We start from the raw sequence: 17,604 nt of genomic DNA, 5'->3' as shown, positions 1-17,604 counted from the left end.
TTGCATTAACATGATCAAGGCTACGTATCTCGTACATGCCACTTTTCGTTTGAGGTTTTTCTACCATTGTTCGGTCGCTTCCCCACTGATAATGATTTTGGGCCATGCTCTTGATAAGTTGATAAGCATCGGCATAAGGTTTATCCATAAGCGTACCACCTGCGGCGGCGTCTATTGTTAACCTTGTGTTGTACAAGAGACCATTATAGAAGGTATGAATTACTAACCAGTCCTCTAAACCATGGTGTGGACAAAGTCTCATCATGTCTTTGTATCTTTCCCAGGCTTCGAAAAGAGACTCGTTATCTTTCTGTTTAAATCCATTTATCTGGGCTCTCAACATAGTTGTTTTGCTTGGAAGAAAATATCGGACAAGAAAGACTTTCTTCAACTCATTCCATGTGGTGACTGAGTTGGAAGGAAGAGACTGAAGCCATCTTCTAGCTTTATCCCTTAACGAGAAAGGAAAAAGACGAAGTCGAATTGCCTTTGAAGTGACATCATTAGCTTTAACAGTATCAGCGTATTGGACAAATACGGATAAACGAAGGTTTGGATCCTCAGTAGGATTTCATGAGAATTGATTCTGTTGCACTGCTTGTAACAGCGAAGGTTTAAGTTCGAAGTTGTTTGCTTCGATTGCGGGTGGAGCAATACTCGAATGCGGCTCATCTTGCGATAGAGCGGCGTAATCTCGAAGAGCACGCGCTGGTTCTGCCATCTCGGGTATCAACGAAGGAAGGAGATTTTTGAGATCAGGAATTTCGATTGGAGGGAGATTGTTTGTAACACGACACTCTCGAATTCGTCGTAAGACTCGGAGATATCGTTCAACGTCGTTGATTCGTAAGTAGTACGATTCGCCTTGTGAGCGAGTATGTGGCATACAAATCAACGAAAGACAAGGAAAAATAAAAATTGCCTTAGTCTCTACAGCGTAACAGAAGAGTTACGATATCGACTAAATAAAAGTCCCCGGCAACGGCGCCAAAAACTTGATCGCGACTTTATGAGTCTAATGGGGTAATGACTGCAAGTGCACAGTCTAATCGCGTAGTTTTAAAAGATATCGATCCCACAGGGACTTAATGAATCGATATACCGTTTTTCTAAGGTTACTTCGTAAAGCTAAGGTGGATGATACTTTGATGATTAGGGGGAAAAGTAAAACTAAAATCGGATCTAGATTAAATATCAAATAAGCGGATATCGGTATGCAGTTCGTCGTAATTAGGGAATCAAATCTTCGTTGGTTTCTTAGTTTTAAAATAAATCTTTTCAGTAGGCACTATTGATTAAAAGTCTTTTCTCAAACTCTCGCTCTGTTGAATCAGACTATGACTTTATATTAACGTACGCTCTCACTATTTAGTTAAGTCCAAAATCACTTTTTGAAAACAATAGAATCTATAGAAACTCTTTTTAAGAAAATGCTAACCATTTAAACACCCTTGTCTCAAACTCTCGCTCTATTGAATTAGATTATATGATTAACTTAAATGCTTAACTCTCATCCTCACATTTAACCTTTAAAAATACTTTTTGAAAATGATTAGAATTTAATTAACTCTAAAAATTGCTTTCGCCCTGATTTAAAGTTAGTGTCCAATTTACACTGTCCAGTTAAAAGCTCAAACCGTCGTTCTATTGATTTTAACTTCTTTATGCTTTTTACTCTCGTACAAAAACTTTGGTGTTAACTCTGTGATCGCGACTTTATGAGTCGAATTTGGGGTACAAACTGCAAGTGCACAGTTCTATCGCGTAGTTTTAAAAGATATCGATCCCACAGGGACTTATGAATCGATATACCGTTTTCTAAGGTTACTTCGTAAAGCTAAGGCGGGTAATACTTTGATTGTTTGGAGGAAAAGTTAAAACTAAAAAGATCTAAATTAAATATTAATTAAGCGGATATCGGTATGTAGTTCGTCGTAATTAGGGAATCAATTCTTCGTTGGTTTCTTGGTTTTAAAATAAATCTTTTCAGTTGACACTATTGATTAAAAGTCTTATCTCAAACTCTCGCTCTGTTGAACAAACTATGATTTTATATTAACGTAACTGTCACTTATTAGTTAAGTCAAAAACCACTTTTTGAAAACAATAGAATCCGTAGAAACTCTTTTTAAGAAAACACTAATCGTTTAAACACCCTTATCTCAAACTCTCGCTCTGTTGACTTAGGTTATATAATTAAATTCAAATGCTTAACTCTCGTCCTCACATTCAACCTTTAAAAATACTTTTTGAAAAGGATTAGAATTTAATTAACTCTAAAAATTGCTCTCGCCCTGATCTAGAATTAATGTCCAATTTACACTGTCCAGTCAAAAACTCAAACTCTCGTTCTATTGATTTTAACTTCTTTATGTCTTTTACTTTCGTACAAAAACCTTGTTATTAAACCTGTAAATTGAGACCGTAAAAAGAGTGATTTTAATTTTAAACTTAATTAAACCAACTTAGTTTTGATTCCTTATTCCGCTTACTCTACATACCGATACCTAAACAAATTAGCCAGACATACTAAACAGATCTAAATAATTATCATGCATAAACAGATTCATCTCAGGCAAATAATATAATTCAACAATAAAACAGGGCATATATAAATTTAAACAATAATTAAAGAACCTGAGAAATTAAATAGCAGTCTTGAACACTCCACCACAGACCGGTTGGATTTGTTCTTGAATTCTTCAATCAGACAGAAAAATAAAAGCGAAGGAATAAAAAAAAAACTAGATTCTAACGTAAGGTTAGATCCGGTGAAAGGTACACAATAGTTTCCGGTGTAGAAACTATTGCGCGAAAAATTAATTAATTTGCTGAAAGGAATTGCTTAAAAAAATAGGAATTGCAAAAGAAATTAAAACTGTAAAAATAATGCTGTAGAATATGTTTTGCACGGCTGGAAAGAAAACGGAACGAAGAAGTCTGGACCCGAGAGCTTTTCCAAAAACTACTAATTATATTAGTACTTTTGTATCTGCTTCCAAGGGTTTTCCGTGTACATAGCCTTCACGTTGCAAACGGTCAAGCGTGATAGTAGGCTTCAACGTGGTCTGTTGCGTTCCTGGTGCCAAAAATATAGGAGAATGGTGTGACGTCCGTCACACCAAGTGTTACGCTCGTAACACAAGTGTGTAAAGCGTGACGCTCGTCATAGTCTTTGTGACGCTCGTCATAGGCACAGCGCCTGTGCTTTTGGGCTGGGCTTTGGCTTTTGATATTTGCTTCTTTTCTTCCCTATTTGCACCTCCTTTTCTTCCTTTTTTTTTCTTGTGCTTCAAATGGCTTCCTGAGATAAATAGAAAGAAAATACCACGTAATATCGAATAAAATGAAATAAATTGAAGTAAATAATAATATAATTTAGTTAAATTGAGTCCTAGAATGTGATATTATTTCATGTTATCAAACCCCCCCATACTTAGATCTTTGCTTGTCCTCAAGCAAAATACAGTATAGAACTTGTTTTAAAAATTTTAGCCAGATGAAATTTCAAAACACACATCAATTCCTACTAGGTTGCATGTAAACCTTGTTTAGAAGTAACCTGAGTTTAATCTTGACATCAACAACCACCGTCACAACCTCAGATAACCCCACCTTATGCAAACCAGTTCGAGTAATGCCATTATAGCTATCCTAGTTCCTTTACTCTTATTTCACCCGTTTTCATTCTAGCGAAATCACATTAAGCCCTTTATCTTTTCGCGCACATAGTGGAGTAACCGGTTAGCGATTCTGATCCCCTTTTTGCTAGAAGTTCTGGTACATAAGTCGGATAACTTCGTTATTCAGTCCATTGCAAATTGCGGGGGATCGGACCGTAGTCCGCCCTACCAAGTTCAGTACCAGATACCTGCTGAACCAACTCATAATGGATCTTTCATATTATGCCTTTTTTATGATCTGCAACCTTTAGATTAAATGATCTGGTAAGGATCACCTAACTTAATTAGTGCATTTCCTGATATATATTTTTTTATGTTACTTTGGGAATCATTCACTTATATTCATCGGCTCTCCACGTAGTTTGCTATTAAGATGGTGCTGACTTCTCGTATAAACTACTCGGGGTTACTATAAAACTAAATGTTCAAGGGATTGGTATAATAGGTACTTATCCTGATCTAACATGTTGAGGTTCTTAGAGCGTTGTTATGGTAATAATTTCTGTTTTGATTTCACTCAAGTTTTATAAAATAAGCGACCTTTGGTGTGTTAAATTTTTGTTATGGCTCATGAAAATTTTGAGGGAATAGATAATAGAAATTTTTCACACTTGGGACTTAACTTAAAATAAATCTATATTATAAGAAATATATATTTTTTTATTTTTTTATTTTTATAAAAAATAACAATGAAAAGAAAGATACATACTTGAAAAAGAAAAAGAAAAAGAAAAAGGAGGATAGAAGGAACACGGTTTCCCCCCCATACTTAAATGAAACATTGTCCCCAATGTTTTAAGGAAAAGAAATACAAAAAGAAAGGAAAAGGAAACGAAAGTCAGTGCGGCCTTCCGCCTCTTGTTCTTGGACCTGGTGATCATTGACGTATTTCTAAGTCATCAAATCTGCTGAACAACTCAGTGAACCGCTGGTCGGTTATGGCATTCCTCGCATCCTGTTGTTGTTGCATTTGGCGCATCATTTGCATCATTTCGAGATTATGTGCTTGCATACCATCAATAGCATCCATGATGTCGTCGTTGGTTGCAGTCCTTCTTCGTCGACGACGTCGGGAGGATGGGCCAGCTGCATTATCGGAAGGGTTGAGCGGGACTGATTGTTGTGCAGGAGCATGATCACCTTGCTCCATTTCTTCGAACTCGTTTGTAGACGGGTTTGCATGTGAAGGCTCGGTAGCTTCGGGAGCATTCAGATCATAGAGGTGGCGGTTGGGGTTGGTGACATCTGTTAGGGCAATGTTGGGTAGAACAACGCTTGGGACTGCCTGGTTGTTCACCATAAGGTAATATTTTCCGCCTACCCTGTTCTTAATTAGGCGGCTGGACCTACAGTAGCTTATATCCATAAATAGGGGAGGTAAAGATTCTAAAGTTTGGAGTCGGTCCCCTAGGTTTAAGTCAAGTGCTATGGTGGTGATTAATCCACCAATTACAAAAGGTTAACGGCCTCTAGCACATAAGGTGCGGATATGATGAAATAGGAAGGAGGCGGCGTTTACCTTAGTATTCGGTTCGAAGACACATTCGAGGAAGAACAATTCCTTTGCGTTGACCTTGCTGTTGTTTGGTCTTCCAAAAACTGTGTTTTGCAGGATGCGGATAAAGTACCGGATAGTTGGGTTATGTATATGGGAAACAAGGAGCTCTTCCCAGTTGTTGGCATCTACACCGGATATTTTCCTAAAGAGGTCGAAGACGGCAACTGTGTTCCAGTTTGAGTTTGGAGGGATTCTGGGGAAGACTTGACCTTCGATGGGGAACTATAGCATGGTACTCAATTGGTTTTGGGATAGGGAGTACTCGGTGTTGAACATACGGAAGGTTGCGGTACCGGTTAAGAATTCGTCTTCACCGGTGGGAGTGTTGTAAGAATAGGAACTTAAAACTGATTTGTCATACTGTTCATATAGCAACTCGTGAAACTGATTTGTCATATTGTTCATGTATCCCAGAAATTCGTGTCTCATGTTAGCGAACTCTTCTCTGAGGGTGTCTTGTTCTGACATCAAAGCTTCAATGGCAGTGTTATAATCAGTTCCGGGCATATGATGTCTAAGGTCGGGTATTGCCGATTCTTCGGTCTGAACAGGTTGAGGAGGAGGATCAATATCATAATAACCAGATGGTGTCTGAGGGTCAGATTCAGCATAAGGAATCTGGTCATCACAAATCTCATAGTCCTGGATGAATTCAGTGGATCTAGCAGGAGAGGGGGTTTCGTTCAGATTGTAGAGCCAGTTATTGCGGTTATGGACACTAGTCCTAGGATTGGGCATGGTGAATAGGCAAAGAACTTGGTTATTAATTATAAGCTCAAACTCGTCAGACCCTAGGTTTGCTATAAACATAGTGTTGAAGAGGAAGGGTATACTCATAATAGTAATGCCACAAAAAGGGCTTAAGTCAAGCATAGGCTGACGTAGTCCGATAGCATTACCAATCATGGTTATCAAACCGCCTATTCGAATTGGTGCTCGTTCATCTTGGATAAGGTGGTCTAAATTTGCCAACAAAGTGGCACCGTTTACTGGACGGTTCTGGGAAGCACAAAATATGATGAAGAGTTCATCACGTGAAACTGTAGTACTGTTTGGCTTCTTCCCAAATAAGGTGTGGGTCAGGATCTTATGGAAATAACGAAAGGTCGGGTTATGTATGTTTCCAGAGAGAAACTCATGTTCCTCGGGATCGTCATTTCCAGTCAAGTTACCCCAAAAGTGTTCAAGTTCTCTATATTCAAAAAGTTCTTCTTGGCTCACTGTGAATGTGTCAAAGGAGGTAGGGAAACCTAAAAGGTTGGTAAAGTCTTGAATATTAAATTGGTACTCCATGTTAAACATTCTGAACTGGATGAAACCTCTACTTATTCCTTTCCCATGGCTGGGTAGATAGATCAGGGAACTAAGGAATTCTAGTGTTAGTCTCCGGTAAGTGACGAAATGCCTACGGATAGGAGAGGTTTCCCACCCTATCTGACTCAGCAAATACAGGACACTTTCTCTTAGTCCAAGGGCAGTCATTGCCCAATCATCAGCATACAGACTAGGTAGCATCTCTCTCGTGGCTAGTTCCTCAAACTTTTGTTTCTGAGCTTGCCCTCTGAATTTGATACCCATACGATCAATTTGTCCCATCAGGTTAGTGTTAGCTAGAGAAAAGAAAAACAAGAGTTTTAGTCAGGATTTGGCCAAATGCCGAAAGAAGAAGAGAAAAGTTTTTAATAAATAAAAATAAATTAAGAATGAATACTAAACAAAAATTAAAAGAATAATTAAGGAAGAAATAAAAAAAAATTATTTGTGGGTTGTCTCCCACTAAGCGCTTTGTTTAATGTCGCAAGCTCGACATAAAAACTATCAATTATAATCTATAAGTTCTGGAGGCATTTCGTCTAAATGCAAGACTTGCGAATCTTCATTGTTTTCTTCATAGTGATAATGTTTTAGACGTTGCCCATTTACGGTAAATGGTTCCATAGATTTGCTTTTAATTTCTACTGCTCCACTGGGAAAAACATTGGTGATTTGAAAAGGACCTGACCATCTAGATCGTAGTTTTCCCGGAAATAACTTTAGCCTAGAGTTAAATAGAAGAACTGTATCTCCTTGTTTGAAGATTTTCCTTGATATGCATTTGCCATGCCATTGTTTTGTTCTTTCCTTGTAGATTCTGGCATTTTCGTAAGCGTCTCTTCTGAGTTCCTCTAATTCTCTTATGTCAAGGATTCTCTTTTCACCGGCGGCTTTATAGTTTAAATTTAAATTTTTAATAGTCCAATAGGCTTTATGTTCTAATTCTACCGGGAGGTGACAGGATTTTCCATAAATGAGCTTAAATGGGGTTGTCCCTATGGGAGTTTTGTAAGCAGTTCGGTAAGCCCATAAAGCTTCTGGTAATTTCAATGACCAGTCTTTCCTTGAAGTGGCGACTGTTTTCTCTAGTATCTGTTTGATTTCTCTGTTAGACACTTCCACTTGCCCACTGGTTTGAGGGTGGTAAGGTGTCGCTACTCTATGTCTTACGCCATACTTAAGCAGTAGTTTTTCGAGTACCTTGGATATGAAATGCGATCCACCATCACTGACTACTATTCTTGGGACACCAAACCTTGGAAATATTATATTCTTAAAGAGTCTAGTTACTACTCGTGTGTCGTTTGTTGGAGAAGCTATAGCTTCAATCCATTTTGATACGTAGTCAACTACCACGAGTATGTACTTGTTACCGAAAGAGGATGGAAAAGGTCCCATGAAGTCTATTCCCCACACGTCGAAAATCTCTACTTCCAAAACGCCCTTTTGTGGCATCTCGTCACGTCTAGATATGTTTCTTGTGCGTTGACATCTGTCACATTTCTTAATAGCTGCATGTACATCCTTCCATATATTTGGCCAATAAAAACCGGCTTGTAGGATTTTAGAGCAGGTCTTGGATGTACTTGCATGTCCACCATAAGGAGCGGAGTGACAGTGTTGGATTATATTTTCTACCTCTTCTTCGGGTATACACCGACGGAAAATACCATCGGGGCCTCTTTTAAAAAGTAAGGGGTCATCCCAGTAATAGTGTTTTATGTCATAGAAGAATCGTTTCTTCTGCTGGTAGGATAAGGTAGGTGGAACTATTCCGGCTGCTAGATAATTGACGAGGTCAGCGTACCATGGTGTAACAGATATAGCTAAGGTGGTTTCTACCTGTTTATCAGCGTTATTTTCTTCCAAAGTAGCTATAAGCTTATCGTACGAGAAATCATCGTTAATTGATGTTCTTTTCGGTTCAAGGTTCTCAAGTCTAGAGAGGTGATCTGCTACTACGTTTTCAGTTCCTTTCTTGTCTTTGATTTCCAAATCGAACTCTTGTAGCAACAGGATCCACCTTAGGAGTCTAGGTTTAGCATCCTTTTTTGTTAAGAGGTATTTGATAGCAGCGTGGTCAGTGTAGATGATTATTTTGGCTCCGACCAAGTAAGAACGAAATTTATCTAGTGCAAACACTACTGCTGGAAGTTCTTTCTCGGTTGTGGCGTAATTCATTTGTGCTTCATCTAGAGTTCTACTTGCGTAATATATAACGTGAAGCTTTTTATCTTTTCGTTGTCCTAAAACAGCGCCTACAGCGTAATCACTGGCATCACACATTATTTCGAATGGTTCGTTCCAATCTGGTGTCTGCATTATGGGCGCGGAGATCAATGCTTGTTTAAGCGTTTGAAATGCTTCTAAACATTTATTGTCGAATATGAATTCAGCATCCTTCATTAATAGCCCAGTTAAAGGTTTAGTTATTTTAGAGAAGTCTTTAATGAATCGTCGGTAAAAACCGGCATGTCCTAAGAAGCTTCGTACTTCTCTCACAGTTTTCGGGGGTTGAAGGTTTTCGATTACCTCTATTTTGGCTTTGTCTACTTCAATTCCTCTGTTCGAGATGATGTGTCCTAAAACAATTCCTTCTTGTACCATAAAGTGGCATTTTTCCCAATTAAGTACTAGGTTTACTTTTACACATCGCTCTAGAACTCTTTCTAGGTTTTCAAGGCATTCTTCAAAGCTTTATCCGCATACGGAAAAGTCATCCATAAATACTTCCATGATGTTTTCTAGAAAATCGGCGAGTATTGCCATCATGCACCTTTGGAAGGTTGCAGGAGCATTACACAAGCCAAACGGCATTCGTCTATAAGCGAAGGTACCAAAAGGACACGTGAACGTCGTCTTTTCTTGGTCATCAGGGTGAATTGGTATTTGAAAGAAGCCTGAGTAACCGTCTAGATAGCAGAAATGCGAATGTTTTGCTAATCGTTCTAACATCTGGTCAATGAATGGTAAAGGGAAATGATCTTTTCGGGTTGCTTTGTTTAGTTTCCTATAGTCAATGCACATTCTCCATCCCGATTCGATTCGTTTGGTTATAGTTTCTCCTTTTTCATTTTCAATAACCGTTATACCTCCTTTCTTTGGTACTACGTGTACGGGACTAACCCATTTGCTATCAGATATAGGATATATGATACCTGCCTCTAATAACTTGGTTATTTCCTTCTTCACTACCTCACTCAGGATCGGGTTTAGTCTCCTCTGGTGTTCCCTAGAAGTTTTACAGTCTTCTTCTAGCATGATGCGGTGCATACAAATAGAAGGACTTATTCCTTTAAGATCGGTGATGTTGTATCCTAGTGCGGTTGGATATTTTCTTAAGATATGCAGGAGTTTTTCTGTTTCGAGCCTTCCTAGGTCAGCATTAACTATCACTGGTCGTTCAAGCTCTAAGTCTAGGAATTCATATCTCAGATTTTTGGGAAGTGTTTTCAGGTCTAGGGTTGGTTTCTTAAGGCATTGCGTAGGGTCCGGTGTTATTGCTAAACATTGGTTAAGTTTGTTTTCTACAAGGTAGTCAGATGATTTGTCTTTTTCTAACTCTGTTTCTTTTATGCATTCATCGATGATATCCATGAAGTAACATGTATCTTCTATTGCAGGTGCTTTCAAAAATTGGGAAAGAATGAACTCAATTTTCTCTTCTCCTACTTCGAAAGTGAGTCGTCCTCGTTTTACGTCTATGATCGCACCGGCAGTTGCTAAGAACGGTCTTCCCAGTATAATGGGTGTAACTTCATCTTCTCTAATATCCATAATTATAAAATCGGTTGGAATGTAGAATTGACCTATGCGCACTGGAACGTTTTCAAGAATTCCTACAGGATATCTGACGGAATGATCTGCTAGTTGCACAGACATTTTAGTTGGTCTTAATTCTCCCATTTCAAGTCTCTTGCATATGGATAAAGGCATAATACTAATACCGGCTCCTAAATCGCATAAGGCTTTGTCAATGACAAATTTTCCTATGTGACAGGGTATAGAGAAACTACCTGGGTCTTTAAGTTTAGGAGGCATATTCTGGATTATAGCGCTACATTCAGCGGTGAGTGTAACGGTTTCTCTATCTTCAAGTTTCCTTTTATTAGAAAGAATTTCTTTTAAGAACTTGGCATATGAGGGCATCTGCGTAATAGCTTCTGTAAACGGAATTGTGACGTTTAATTGTTTTAGTAGGTCAACAAATTTTTTAAATTGGCCCGCATCTTTGGTTTTAATAAGCCTTTGAGGGTAAGGGATCGGTGGTTTATAAGGTGGTGGAGGTACATAAGGTTCCTTCTTTTCTACGGTTTCCTTATTGCTCTCTTCCTTTTCCTTAGGTTCACTTTCCTCCTCAGTTGACTTTTTAGAGTTTTGGTTTTCTATCCTTGGGTCAGACGGTCCTTCCACTTCCGTTCCACTTCTTAGGATGATTGCATGGGCGTGGCTTCTCGTATTAGGTTGGGGTTGGCCAGGAAATGTACCAGTTGGGGCAGCAGTATGCGCTTGTTGTTGAGCTACTTGTGATATTTGCATTTCCAGCATTTTGTTATGGGTAGCCAGGGCATCTACTTTACTTGCTAGTTGTTTAATTTGTTCGCCAGTGTGTACATTCTGGTTTAAGAAATCTTTATTGGTTTGCTGTTGAGAAGCTATAAAGTTTTCCATCATGATTTCCAAGTTGGATTTCCTAGGGGCGTTATTGTTAGGTGTAGATGGGATCGGCTTTTGATATCCCGGAGGTATAGCTGGGGCTTGATTTGGGGATTGTCCAGGTGCGTATAAAGCGTTATTACTCTTATATGAAAAATTGGGATGATTCTTCCAATTTGAGTTATAGGTATGCGAGTAGGGGCTTCCTTGAGCATAGTTCACTTGCTCCGCTTGGATTCCTGTTAGGAGTTGACAATCTACAGGAGTGTGACCTTGGATTCCACAGACTTCGCAATTCTGAGTTATGGCAACCACGGTGGCTGGAGGTGATACATTTAAACTTTCAATTTTCTGGACCAGAGCATCCACTTTTGCATTAACATGATCAAGGTTACTTATCTCGTACATGCCAGTTTTCGTTTGAGGTTTTTCTACCATTGTTCGTTCGCTTCCCCACTGATAGTGGTTTTGAGCCATGCTTTCGATAAGTTGGTAAGCATCAGCATAAGGTTTGTTCATTAGTGCACCACCCGTGGCGGCGTCTATTGTTAACCTCGTGTTGTATAGGAGACCATTATAGAAGGTATGAATTACTAACCAGTCTTCTAAACCATGGTGTGGACAAAGTCTCATCATGTCTTTGTATCTTTCCCATGCTTCGAAGAGAGACTCGTTATCTTTCTGTTTAAATCCATTTATCTGGGCTCTTAACATAGCTGTTTTGCTCGGCGGAAAATATCGGGCAAGAAAAACTTTCTTCAACTCGTTCCATGTGGTGACTGAGTTGGAAGGAAGAGATTGAAGCCATCTTCTAGCGCTATCTCTCAACGAGAAAGGAAAAAGACGAAGTCGAATTGCCTCTGAAGTGACACCGTTAGCTTTAACAGTATCAGCGTATTGGACAAATACGGATAAATGAAGGTTTGGATCCTCGGTAGGATTTCCAGAGAACTGGTTCTGTTGCACTGCCTGTAACAGTGAAGGTTTAAGTTCAAAGTTGTTTGCTTCGATTGCGGGTGGAGCAATACTCGAATGCGGCTCATCTTGCGATGGAGCGGCGTAATCTCGAAGAGCACGAGCTGGTTCTGCCATCTCGGGTAAAGGAAGAAGATTTTTGAGATCAGGAAGTTCGACAGGAGGGAGATTGTTTGCAGCACGATATTCCCGAATTCGTCGTAAGACTCGGAGATATAGTTCGATATCGTTGATTCGTAAGTAGAACGGCTCGCCTTGTGAGCGAGTGTGTGGCATACAAATCAACGAAAGAAAGAAAAGAAAAGAAAAGTCTTAGTCTCTACAGCGTAACATAAGAGTTACGATATCGATTAAATAAAAGTCCCCGGCAACGGCGCCAAAAACTTGATCGCGACTTTATGAGTCGAATTTGGGGTACAAACTGCAAGTGCACAGTTCTATCACGTAGTTTTAAAAGATATCGATCCCACAGGGACTTATGAATCGATATACCGTTTTCTAAGGTTACTTCGTAAAGCTAAGGCGGGTAATACTTTGATTGTTTGGGGGAAAAGTTAAAACTAAAAAGATCTAAATTAAATATTAATTAAGCGGATATCGGTATGTAGTTCGTCGTAATTAGGGAATCAATTCTTCGTTGGTTTCTTGGTTTTAAAATAAATCTTTTCAGTTGACACTATTGATTAAAAGTCTTATCTCAAACTCTCGCTCTGTTGAACAAACTATGATTTTATATTAACGTAGCTGTCACTTATTAGTTAAGTCAAAAACCACTTTTTGAAAACAATAGAATCCGTAGAAACTCTTTTTAAGAAAACACTAATCGTTTAAACACCCTTATCTCAAACTCTCGCTCTGTTGACTTAGGTTATATAATTAAATTCAAATGCTTAACTCTCGTCCTCACATTCAACCTTTAAAAATACTTTTTGAAAAGGATTAGAATTTAATTAACTCTAAAAATTGCTCTCGCCCTGATCTAGAATTAATGTCCAATTTACATTGTCCAGTCAAAAACTCAAACTCTCGTTCTATTGATTTTAACTTCTTTATGTCTTTTACTTTCGTACAAAAACCTTGTTATTAAACCTGTAAATTGAGACCGTAAAAAGAGTGATTTTAATTTTAAACTTAATTAAACCAACTTAGTTTTGATTCCTTATTCCGCTTACTCTACATACCGATACCTAAATAAATTAGCCAGACATACTAAACAGATCTAAATAATTATCATGCATAAACAGATTCATCTCAGGAAAATAATATAATTCAACAATAAAACAGGGTATATATAAATTTAAACAATAATTAAAGAACCTGAGAAATTAAATAGCAGTCTTGAACACTCCACCACAGACCGGTTGGATTTGTTCTTGAATTCTTCAATCAGACAGAAAAATAAAAGCGAAGGAATAAAAAAAACTAGATTCTAACGTAAGGTTAGATCCGGTGAAAGGTACACAATAGTTTCCGGTGTAGAAACTATTGCGCGAAAAATTAATTAATTTGCTGAAAGGAATTGCTGAAAAAAATAGGAATTGCAAAAGAAATTAAAACTGTAAAAATAATGCTGTAGAATATGTTTTGCACGGCTGGGAAGAAAACGGAACGAAGAAGTCTGGACCCGAGAGCTTTTCCAAAAACTACTATTTATATTAGTACTTTTGTGACTGCTTCCAAGGGTTTTCCGTGTACATAGCCTTCACGTTGCAAACGGTCAAGCGTGATAGTAGGCTTCAACGTGGTCTGTTGCGTTCCTGGTGCCAAAAATATAGGAGAATGGTGTGACGTCCGTCACACCAAGTGTTACGCTCGTAACACAAGTGTGTAAAGCGTGACGCTCGTCACAGCCTTTGTGACGCTCGTCATAGGCACAGCGCCTGTGCTTTTGGGTTGGGCTTTGGCTTTTGATATTTGTTTCTTTTCTTCCCTATTTGCACCTCCTTTTCTTCCTTTTTTTTTCTTGTGCTTCAAAAGGCTTCCTGAGATAAATAGAAAGAAAATACCACGTAATATCGAATAAAATGAAATAAATTGAAGTAAATAATAATATAATTTAGTTAAATTGAGTCCTAGAATGTGATATTATTTCATGTTATCACTCTGTAAATTGAGACCATAAAAAGAGTGATTATATTTTTAAATAAATTTAAACCAACTTAGTTTTGATTCCTTCATTCCGCTTACTTTACATACCGATATCTAAGTTTATTTAGCCGGACATGCTAAACAAGCCTAAACAATAATTATGCTTACATACAGCCATATCAAACAGACAGTATAGATAAACAGCAGTGCAGAGCATATATAAATTAAAACAATAAAATTAAAGAACCTGTAAAATTAATAGAAATCTTGATTATTCCTAGCTTCGATGCTTGAACACTCCACCACAAGCCGGTTGGATTTGTTCTTACAATCTTCGATCGGACAGAAAAATAAAAGCGAAGGAATAAAATACTATGACCTAACGTAAGGTTAGATCCAGTAAAAGTTACACAATAGTTTCCAGTGTAGAAACTATTGTGAGAAAATTAATTGAATGCTTTGAAAATTAACTAGAAAAGAAAAGGAAATAAAAAAAAATGCTAAGAGAGTAGAGTGTTGGAAAATTAAAAAGCAGGAAAAAATAATGCACGGTGCCGAAAACTGGAAAATTGAGAGAGAGAACCCCAGGGTTCCATAATTGGTCCTATTTATATTCATCCTTAAAATAACTGTTTCTTCCAAAGTCCCTTTAGTAGGTTTCCTCACGTTTCAACGAGTCAAGCGGGAGAATAGGTGAACGTGCTTCTGTTACGCGTCAAAGCCAAAAATATAGGAAAGGGGGTGTGACGTTCGTCACACCATGTGTTACGCTCGTAACACAAAGTAAAAGGGCGTGACGCTCGTCACACTATGTGTGGCGGTCGTCACAGAGTCTCAGCGCTTCTTTGTGGGTTGGGCTCTAGTGAAATGTTTTTCATCCTCTTTTTGCACCCCATTTTCTTTCTTTTTCACGTATGCTTCAAATAGTGTTACCTAAAATAAATAGAAGGAAAATACCAAGTAATATCGAATAATATGAAATAAATCGAATCAAATAATAATATAATTTAATTAAATCGAGTCCAAAAATGTGATATTATTTCATGTTATCATACCCCAACCCCAATCTTAAAACTTTGTTCACTTACAAGATCAACCCCAAACTTTATCTTTTCATATAACTTAAGAACTACAATTCTACCTAACTCCAAAGAGAGGTTGAAAATATAAGATCTTTCAAGTCATATGGCTAAAAATTAAGGTTAAGTCACCGAAAGAAAGGCTAAGCTTAAATTGGTTAGCAATGGATATACCTAATACTACAGGGTGGCTAAAAATGCTCAAAGTTATAAACAAACAACTTCCTAAGTGTGCGTTAATCATTCAAGACAAATTTAATCAGAAAACTAAGTGTGATAAACTTGTAAATCTGGAGAAAAAAACACAGCTACAAACTTGTTCATCAAAGACAGTATAGAGAGTAATGGGATGGCATGCTCGAGTGGCTAATTCCTCTCATGGAAGGTCTCAAATAACATAATGTATATTCAGCAAAACAAAACTAAACTCGTTATAACCAATCGGTTGCCTCTGATCCAACGATTATTTTTCGTTATTAACATGACATTTGAAATCAAGGGTCCAACAATATTAGGAAGGATTTTTCACTTGGAATCTCCCCTCCATAATAATGCTTTAGCTATTGTGAATTCACTTTAAATCACCTCATATCACCATGATCTTCAATTTCAATAGCACCGCTCTAGCAAACTTCGGTGACCACAAATGGTCCTGACCACTTGGGCTTCAGCTTTCCTGGAAACAATCTCAACTTTGAATTGAACAGTAATACTTGTTGACTTACTTGAAAATTTTGCCTTACGAGCTTCTTGTCATGGTATATTTTTGTCCTTTCCTTATAAATTAATGCATTTTCATATGCATACAATCGCATCTCCTCCAATTCATTCAATTTCAATAATATCTTCCTCCCAGCTAACTTTTCGCCAAAATTTAGGAATTCTACCCCGCCCAATATGCTTTATGCTAAAATTCGACAGGGAGATTACATGCCTTACCATACACAAGTTGATATAGAGAGAATCCCAGTTGTGTTTTAAAAGTTGTTATGTATGCCCACATTGGCGTCATTCAATTTTGTTGACCAATCTTTTTGTGATTTTGCCACTATTTTCTCCAGAGTTTGCTTTAGTTGTTTGTTCAACAATTCAACTTGGCCGCAGGTCTGCGGATGATATGGTGTTGACACCACATGTCTAACATTATATTTTTTTAACAGTCTTTCCAAATACCTGTTGCAAAAATGTCTCCCTCCATCACTGATTAATACTCTCGGTAGACCGAACCTGGCAACAGTATTCTTTTTCGAAAAATTAGTAACAGTTCGGGCGTCATTAGCACTGCAAGCAATTTCTTCCACCCATTTAGTAACATAATCAACACATATAAGAATATAAAGATACGTATTTGATTGGGGAAATGGACCCATGAAATCAATTACCCAACAATCAAATGGTTCTACTTCCAGCATAATATTTAAAGGTATCTCGTCTCATTTTGAGATGTTATCAGTTTTGTTGTATTCAGGGCATGTAGACACATATAACTAACAGTCATTAAATAGAATAATCCACCAAAATCCACTCTGCAGTATTTTAGCTACAGTTCTCTCGTCATTATGGTGTCCTCCATATGTTGAGATATGGCGATGCCACATTTTAAACTATAGAGAAAATGGAAATACACTAAAGGTTAAATTAATTTTCAATTTTCAATTAATGATCGCATTTCATCAAGTTTGACCGATGTATGACATAACAAAGGGGTATATTCTCATTTAATGGTAGTGCATCTCCATTAAACCCTAATTTATATAGATGTGATTTTTCTATGAAATAATATTTCTAAGATTATTATTTATATGAATAAATATTCATATACTATTTGGTATAAAAAAATTAAAGAATATTTTACTTAATTTAAAAATTATTTAAAAAAATAAACAAAATACATATTAGTACCAGTGAAAATGTATTCACTATAAAGAAAATAATAAAAATAAATAAAAATATATACTTCATAAGAATAAAAGAAAATAAAAATATATATTTCATAAGAATAAAAGAAATTTTGAATTTAATAAATAGAAATATTATTTTTTAACAATTAAAAAAAATAAAGTTTGTTTTTTTAAATACATTGAATAATTAATGAATTTGACTTATTTATGAATCAAATACATTCATATTTAATGTATCTAAAAATGAACTTTTTTTATAATAAGGATTAGAGGGAATATAAGTTATTGGTGTCATTTTAATTATTTGATATATTTTTTCTCTCTTTAATTGAAAGGATTTGCTACCACAA

General features: G+C 37.2%; 2 non-coding genes across 2 annotated transcripts; both read left to right on the top strand.

The window, feature by feature from the left end:
• Window positions 1–236: 236 nt before the first annotated feature.
• Window positions 237–343, top strand: LOC127098892 (small nucleolar RNA R71). The gene has a single exon (XR_007793576.1). It is a non-coding gene; the product is annotated as a small nucleolar RNA R71 (small nucleolar RNA).
• An 11,475-nt stretch (window positions 344–11,818) lies between these two features.
• LOC127099775 (small nucleolar RNA R71) lies at window positions 11,819–11,925 on the top strand. Its single transcript, XR_007794247.1, has one exon. It is a non-coding gene; the product is annotated as a small nucleolar RNA R71 (small nucleolar RNA).
• The last annotated feature ends 5,679 nt before the right edge of the window (window positions 11,926–17,604 follow it).

Source organism: Lathyrus oleraceus, chromosome 6 (assembly GCF_024323335.1).
Source record: "Lathyrus oleraceus cultivar Zhongwan6 chromosome 6, CAAS_Psat_ZW6_1.0, whole genome shotgun sequence".
Classification (NCBI taxonomy): Eukaryota; Viridiplantae; Streptophyta; class Magnoliopsida; order Fabales; family Fabaceae; genus Lathyrus; species Lathyrus oleraceus.
The sequence above is the reverse complement of the archived record's forward strand: the minus strand, read 5'-3'. Positions and strand labels throughout refer to the sequence as shown.